Raw genomic sequence first — 7753 nt, 5'->3', positions numbered from 1 at the left:
CCATTTCCTTTTCTACTCTTGCCAAATTCCATTTGAACAATTGAAAGGCATCAGATTTTTCTTTTAGAGCCATTAAAATCATCATTGTAGAGTAGTCATCAACAGATAGAATGAAATATTTATCACCATAGTATTTTTAAACTCTAATAGGCCCACAAAGGTTAGCATATAGCAATTCCAAAATATCATTAAATGAGCATGTCTTTCTCTTGAAACTAAACTTTATCATTTTTCCTAATTAACATTGTTTACACATAACATTATTAGGTTCCTTTAATTTTTTCAGTCCTAACTCTTTTAATCTGACTAATGCCTAATGCTTACCAAATTATCAAAGTTCACATGATATAACCTTTTATGCCAAAACCATATATCATCATATTTTTGCAAACAAATATGTCTCATCATATAAATCTAGATAGAATAAGTTACCTCTTGTCTATTCTCCACTTTCAAATAGTTCACCAGTAGCATCAAATATCTTGGCCTTCTTGTGATAGAATTCAACTATGTAACACTTAAAAATTTATAGTTAAGTCCTTCAACCTAATAAACATTATCAAACTTGATCTTATCAGTCAATTTTATTGATCCTTTACCTTTCACAAGACATGGTGCATCATTACCAAACTTGACATAGCTACCTTTATATTGTTCCAAGGTTTCAAACTTACTTTTATCACCACTAATGTGATATGGGAAGCCAATATCAACTATCCATCTATCACCTTTACTCACATATGAAATTAATGTAGTTTTCTCATCTTCATCAAAATCTTATTTCATAGCAACATATACAACTTTTGCATCATTACTATCAGACTCATTGTTAGTTTCTTCTTTAGCAATATAACAAGATTTCTTACCTTTATATTTTTAGTCCTTTCTTCTATTTTTTTTGTCATCTCTTCTACCTTTATACTTTATTTCACTCCTTTCATCTTTTTCTTCCATGTCAGGACATCTTGCAACAATATGACAAACTTTGTTACATGAAAAACATATTATAGGAAGTTTACCTTTGATTTTTCCTTTGCCTCTTGAAAGTCTTCTAGCCATTAATTCTTCAAGCTCATCAATATCATATTAGGGATATCAATATCACTATTCACACACTTTCCATTACCTTTCTTATTAAGAACTAGTTAAAATTTGAAAGTTGATTCAATAGTAGTAGTAGTAAAACTATCAAAGTTTGACAATTCAAAAGCAGCAAGTCTACCAACAAATCCTTCCAAAGTCAAATTGTTACCATGAGTACATCTCAATTATTATATTGTAGAGATTGTAATAGAATATACAAGAAGTAAGGTTCTCAATACCTTTTTGATCATAGTTTTATCATATATTTTCCATTAGATCCTCTTATAGAATTTACCACCTCTTTGACTCATCCATAGTATTGAGAAATAGTTTCACCTTCTGTCATTCGCATCTCATCAAACTTGCCTCTCAATATTTCTAATTTTTCTCTTAAAACATTTATGGTCCCTCCATTGATATTCTAAAATGTATCCCAAATTTTCTTGGTTGTAGTGCACTCCTTTATGTCATCAAACTTGATATAGCTTAAGGGTTGATACAATCTCCAACATTGCCTAATTGTGTTCTTGTTTTTGTTTCATCTATTAAGATATTAGAGGTCTTGATATCTCTAAAAATATATGTTCAACATAGTGGATTGCTCATTCTCTAGTTTCCCCTGAATCCAACTTCATTAAATTTTGCCATGCAAAGAAGTTCTTATTGTTCAGCCTTGGCACTTCCTTTTTATACATCTTGATCTTTTGTTTCAAGTACCTTCAAAAAAATTTGCACAAGCATGAATGCTTTGATACCAATTGTTAGTTTTGATCTCAGATTGGTTTTGACAAGTGAGTGTCAACACACTATGTCATTTACTTAGTTCATGCCAAATTAGTAATTCATGCTAAATACAACATGTAAATATTAGACCATACCAAGTTACAATAAGTGCCAATTCACTCAAGTGTCGAGTAGATAGACCATGCCAAGTGATTTAGGAGCTAAGTAAATAGTGGATGTCGAGTAGTTCATGTGCCAAGTCAGAACAAAATTATAGTAAGTCTCAAGCATTAGAGACTTCATATGCCAAGTAACATAGATTGGACATATTTGTTTATTATGTCATAAATAACTATGTAAACTATTTTTTTGTAGACCTAAAGATATATTACAATATTTTGAAAATAAGGATGAATCTATATGCAGATTCCCTATGCAATTACATGTAGCCAATCAAAAAGTGGGAAAGTTTAAGTGAAAATATGGATGAATCTCAATTGTAGGTTCATACCTAACCCTAAGTCTCCTAATCTTCTTAAGGAGGAAAAAACCCTAAAATTTGTATGGAGTGTATAAGAGATTAAGGAGAAGTATAGAGATGTTTGTATGCAAAAGACAGAGCATTCACATAGGCTTAGAAGTTATGAAGAAGAAATGAATTATAGAATTAGTTAAGAAGAATATAGGATAGATAGAGGATACAACATTGATACATTTGATCACGAAGGATCAATTAGAGATTGGATAGAGGTGATCTGTTATCAGGCAAGCAAATGCCAACTATAAGATCTATGCTAAGAAATTGTAATAGGTGATTTCAGTTAAATCTCCTAGCCAGAGTAGCCATAATAAGCTTTAAAAAATCCTTTAATAGGGTGGCATTCCAAGTGAATGACCTAAAGTCCTCTAACCATACACACTTATAATAAGATGTTGAAATCCTCTAACAAGGTGGGACTTAATAGTCTTTGTAAGCCTTTAATAGGGTAGACCTTTCATAGGGTAAACCATAATTCATGGTCAAACCATTGTAACTTTAATTGGATACACTTTACAACTACAATAGTAAAGATTTGTGGGTGTAATCCCCACCCTAGTTTTACCTTCTCATTTGGAGGGTTTCTAGGTAATCATATCTAGTGTTATGTGTGTCTTATTACTTATATGTTTTAGATGCATTTACTTTACATGTTATTTCAATTTATATATTGAATGCATCTAAAAAATGGTGAAAGTTTTATGGGTCCAAGTTCAAACTCCTAATTCACCCCCCCTCCCCACCACAAAAGAATTTTACTCCTTTCCCACTTGTAATTCCAACAATTGGTATCAAAGTTTTGTTCTCTAGAAAAGAAGCTTCACAACTTAGAGGAAAGATCTTAAAATGGAAGTCTACAAATTTGAAAAGACAATTGAGGACTAGGAGATTTAAATACATCTTATACTACATCAAATAAATGAAGTTAGAGATACTTTGAAGAATTCCTTGAAGAGAAGGGAAGAGATTGCTATAGCAGAAAATGACACACAATACAAAGAGATAGAAACTACCAAGCTATTTGCAAATGGAGACTCTAATGAATTTGATGCAACAGTTGAGGATCTAATGGAAAACCATAGAGCACAAGCTGAGGAAACCAAAAGTCTCAAGCTAGAACCAGAATCTCAAGCCATGATGCTATATGAGATAACTAAACAAGAGAACAGAGCCATAGAAGACAAGGTCATGATTGAAGAAGGAAAAAAATAATCTTGAGCAACAAACTGGAAGAGAAGTCAAAAAAGTTAACTAGGACCTCAAACATGCAATTGGATACCTTAAGCCAAATGATGAATGCTCATCATCAACTGAATGTCAAAGACATTGAGATAACCACATTGAAGTTGTAGACTAAACAAATATAGAATGATGTGAAAAGAGAAAGAGAAATTATTGAAAGTTTCAACAAGCCAAATGAAGCCATCAAGTACTTTAAACAATTACTAAAATCCCCTAGATCAAACAAAGATGTAATAGGATTAGGCTACACAAGCACTAAAGAAGGAGAATCATCCAAAGTTGCTAAAGGAAGGAACATAAAAGGTAAGAACCCCAAACCTACTTGTCATTTTTGTGGAAAGAAAGGACATACTGCTAATGTGTGTAGAAGCAAGAATACAAATAAAAATGTCAAGCCCAAGAACATGATTCATTATCACAAGTGCAACAAGCAAGGTCATTAGGTACATGAATGTAGAACTAGGACCATGAACACACAAAGAATTGAAGTATATTGCTACAACTGTCATAAGTATGGACATAAAGCTTTTGAATGCAAATCCAAATCCATGTGGTCATCAAACAAGACAAAAAAGGTAAGAAGCTATAAAAACCTTTATAATTGGGATTACAATACAAGATATAGCTATCATTACTATCAAGAATATGGACATGTTCCCAAGAATTGCATCAAGACACACTTTAGTGGTAACTACAAAAGGTGGTTGAGTCAAACCACATGCTTTAGCTATTTGAAGATTGCTCACATTAGTAAGCATTGTCCAACTAGGTCAAAGGAACAAAGTTATGAATTTAATAAAGGCAAAGGCAAGGCAAATGTTGAACACATTAGAGATGAGATGAATAAGACACAGAAAAAGAAAGATGATTGCAACACATCAAATGCAGAAGGGATTACTTCACCCAATGGGTCAACTGATCACACCTTATCAAACTGAACAATCAAGAGGTATAGGGGACTAATATTTAAAGTGTTGTATCATAAATCAGTTCCAAAGGAATTTAGTATTGAAAGGGCTACCTTAGCATGAGTGAAGATGCAAAAGGTTGTTGAAAATTCAAGATTAAATTTTTAAGTTTTCATGTTGTTGTTCAGCATGGAAAGTTTTCAATGGATGCTGAGTAGAATGCTAGTTGATGCTGAGATACTAGATCAGCTAGTTGATGTTGAGTTTGTAGTAGCTATCAAGTGATGGAAATATCAATGTATGCCAAATGATTTTAAAATATAGTTGATTCCAAGTTTATAGTTGTACAAGCATTAAGCATTAAATGCAAGGGTTTTGAAGCATATTTGATTGATTTCTACTCATTATTCATCATTTAAAATTCAAGCAAGAGAAAGAAAAGTAGAAAGTGACTCAAAAACTTGATTTGAAGCATTGGCAAAGATCTCAGTGACGATCTCACACGAGTTGAACAAGATTTTACAAGGTATTTATCACAAGCCAAGCTGTGTAGTCTACATTTGCATAAACCCTAGTTTGACATAATGACATCTAGCTCAAAAATTGTAGAAGGGAAAGAAGTTTTGGATGTTTATTTAGTTAGTAACAAAGCTAAACAACCAATATTAAAGAAAATTCCAAATATATCCTATAAACAAGATCTTTCAGGCATGCTACCCATGACTTCCCCGAAAGTCATTATGACACAAGATCTTAGGAAATGCTATAATTGTAAAATAGGAGGAATAGGAGATATGGAAATTAGAGAAGCCTATGATATATTATGTGAAAATTGTGTTATGAAAGAAGAATTCAAAATTGTTAAAGAAAGGGTTTGATGTGTGCCATAGATTTTCCTAGTGTATTCAAATATGAATGGATTAAAATTATGCTAAGACAAATACATGATGGATCCTTATGGCTAGAAGGTGGACCAATGAAGACTAACAAATGAATAATCCATAAGGTTGCTAGTTATCCAAACCTAGATTGGCCATAGACTCTGAGAAGTGACTCCAAGGAAGTGATAGAGAAAAATGCAAGAGAAAAATGGGACAAGAGACAGATGACAATTGACACTATCACTAATCTACTACTAGAATTTTTTATTAGGATAATCTCACACAAATTCTATCAATCTAGCAGATGTTGATCTATAAGTAAGATTGACAAATGAGTGTCAACACACTTAATCATCTTCACTATACATTTTGAGTATACAATGGAAGCTGAGCTAGAATTTCTTTATTTGTCGAGTCACAGATAGTGCTAAGAAAACTACAGTTGCTACTAAGAACAAAACATTACAGTAGATGTCGAGTGACTCAGGATCCAATAGGAGCTAGGCAAAGCCAAGCAAAGAAGGAATTCAATAGGTGCCAAGTGACATAGTAATCCTATACAAGCCAACTATTTTAGGAATAAGTAGAAGCTGAGTAATGCAGAAACTATAGTAGATGTCGAGCAATCTAGAATAGATGGTGTCAAGCATCAGTATTGCTTCATGTGTTGAGCAATGTAGGATTAGCATAAAAGTTTGTGCAATTGCAAGCCAAGATGAAAAATGTTTATGCATGACTCATTGATAGGATAAAAGGATAAGACCAAATCCTCACAATCACTTATGCAATCCTCATACAACCAATCAGAAAATAGGAAATTGCATGCAACCAGTAGGTGAATTTCAAGGGTTTGAGGGGGAACATTTGAAACAAGGATGCATGATGAACCACTAATCTTTATAAGGGAGTCTTGATGCCATTGAACATATAGAGGAGAAAGGAATCATGAGAAGAAGGAAAAGTAGAGCCTATTAAGGTCACTGCAGAACATTGGTGTCAAAGATTTAGAGGAAATGACAACATTTACACATCTAGTTGATCAGAATAGAACAAGGAACACAATCAGTAGATCAGATCAAGTAACTAAGATTAGCATTAGAGATTTCATTAGATCAAGTGTATTATTCTAATACTCTCTCACAATTGTATTAGGAACTTGGAAATCCCATGGACTTGGGTAGATTTAACAACCTTATGTAAATCCTTTAATAGGGTGGCATTCTAAGTTGAATTTTTTTAAGTTCTCTAAAAGGCACACTCCTAATAGGGTGTAGAAATCCTTTAATAGGGTTACATTTAACAGTGTGTTATAGCCTTTAACAGGGAAAACCATCAGAAGTGGTTGGAATCAATTGTTGCAGTAATTTTGTGGGTATCATCCCCACCCCAGTTTTACCTTCTTATTCTTGGAGGGTTTTTGGGTTACCAAAATCTCAAGTGTTATGTGGTGATGCATGTTTGTTTCTCGTGATTGTTTAATGTTTATATGCATGCATGTTAATTTTAGTTATATTTTATTAAAGATTTAAAAGTATTTAAAAGGCCAGTACTTCTAATTCACCCCCCACTCTCAGAAGCATTCTTCCCATTAAGACATTCCAACAATTGGTATCAGAGCCAAGTTCTCTCAAGAAGAAGCCTAACAGCTTGGAGGAAAAGATCTGAAGATGGAATTTTTCAAACTTGGAAAGATCATTGAGAACTAGGTGATAGATGTGCATCTCGCTCTACACAAGGTAGAGAAAGCTAGAGAGGAATTAAGAAAATCCTTAAAAAGAAGGAATGAAATAGCTATAGCCAAAAATGATATTCACTACAAGGAGATTGATACCACAAAAGTATTTGTCAAAGGAGATTCCAAAGAATTTGATGCAGCAATAGTAGAACTCATGGAGAAAAATAGAGTTCAAATAGAAGAGATAAGAACTCTTAAGATAGAGCATGAATCACGGGCCATGATGCTATGTGAGATCACTAAGCAAAAGACAAGAGTAGTTGAGGATAGAATCATGATGGAAGATGACAAAAGAAATCTTGCAAATAGACTTGAAGAAAAATGTACTGAATTAACAAGGATCTCAAACATGTAGATGGATACACTTGCCCAACTGATGAATCTTCATCATGAACTCAATGTGAAAGATATTGAGATCTCTACTTTGAGGATGTAGAATGAAAAACTACAAAATGAATTAAATAGAGAACAAGAAACAACAGAGAATCTCAAAAAGTCAAGTGAAGCTATCAAGTACTTTGAATAGTTGCTGAAATACCCAAGGTTAGCCCATGATACATCAGGACTTGGATACAATAGCACTGAAGTTGGGTAATCATCAAAGAGTGCTAAGCAAAGAAGTGACAAAGGTAAGGATTCTAAA

Source organism: Cupressus sempervirens, chromosome 4 (assembly GCF_028749045.1).
Source record: "Cupressus sempervirens isolate cs-2001-9-10 chromosome 4, ASM2874904v1, whole genome shotgun sequence".
In the NCBI taxonomy this organism is placed as follows: Eukaryota; Viridiplantae; Streptophyta; class Pinopsida; order Cupressales; family Cupressaceae; genus Cupressus; species Cupressus sempervirens.
This window is presented reverse-complemented; position numbering follows the sequence as displayed.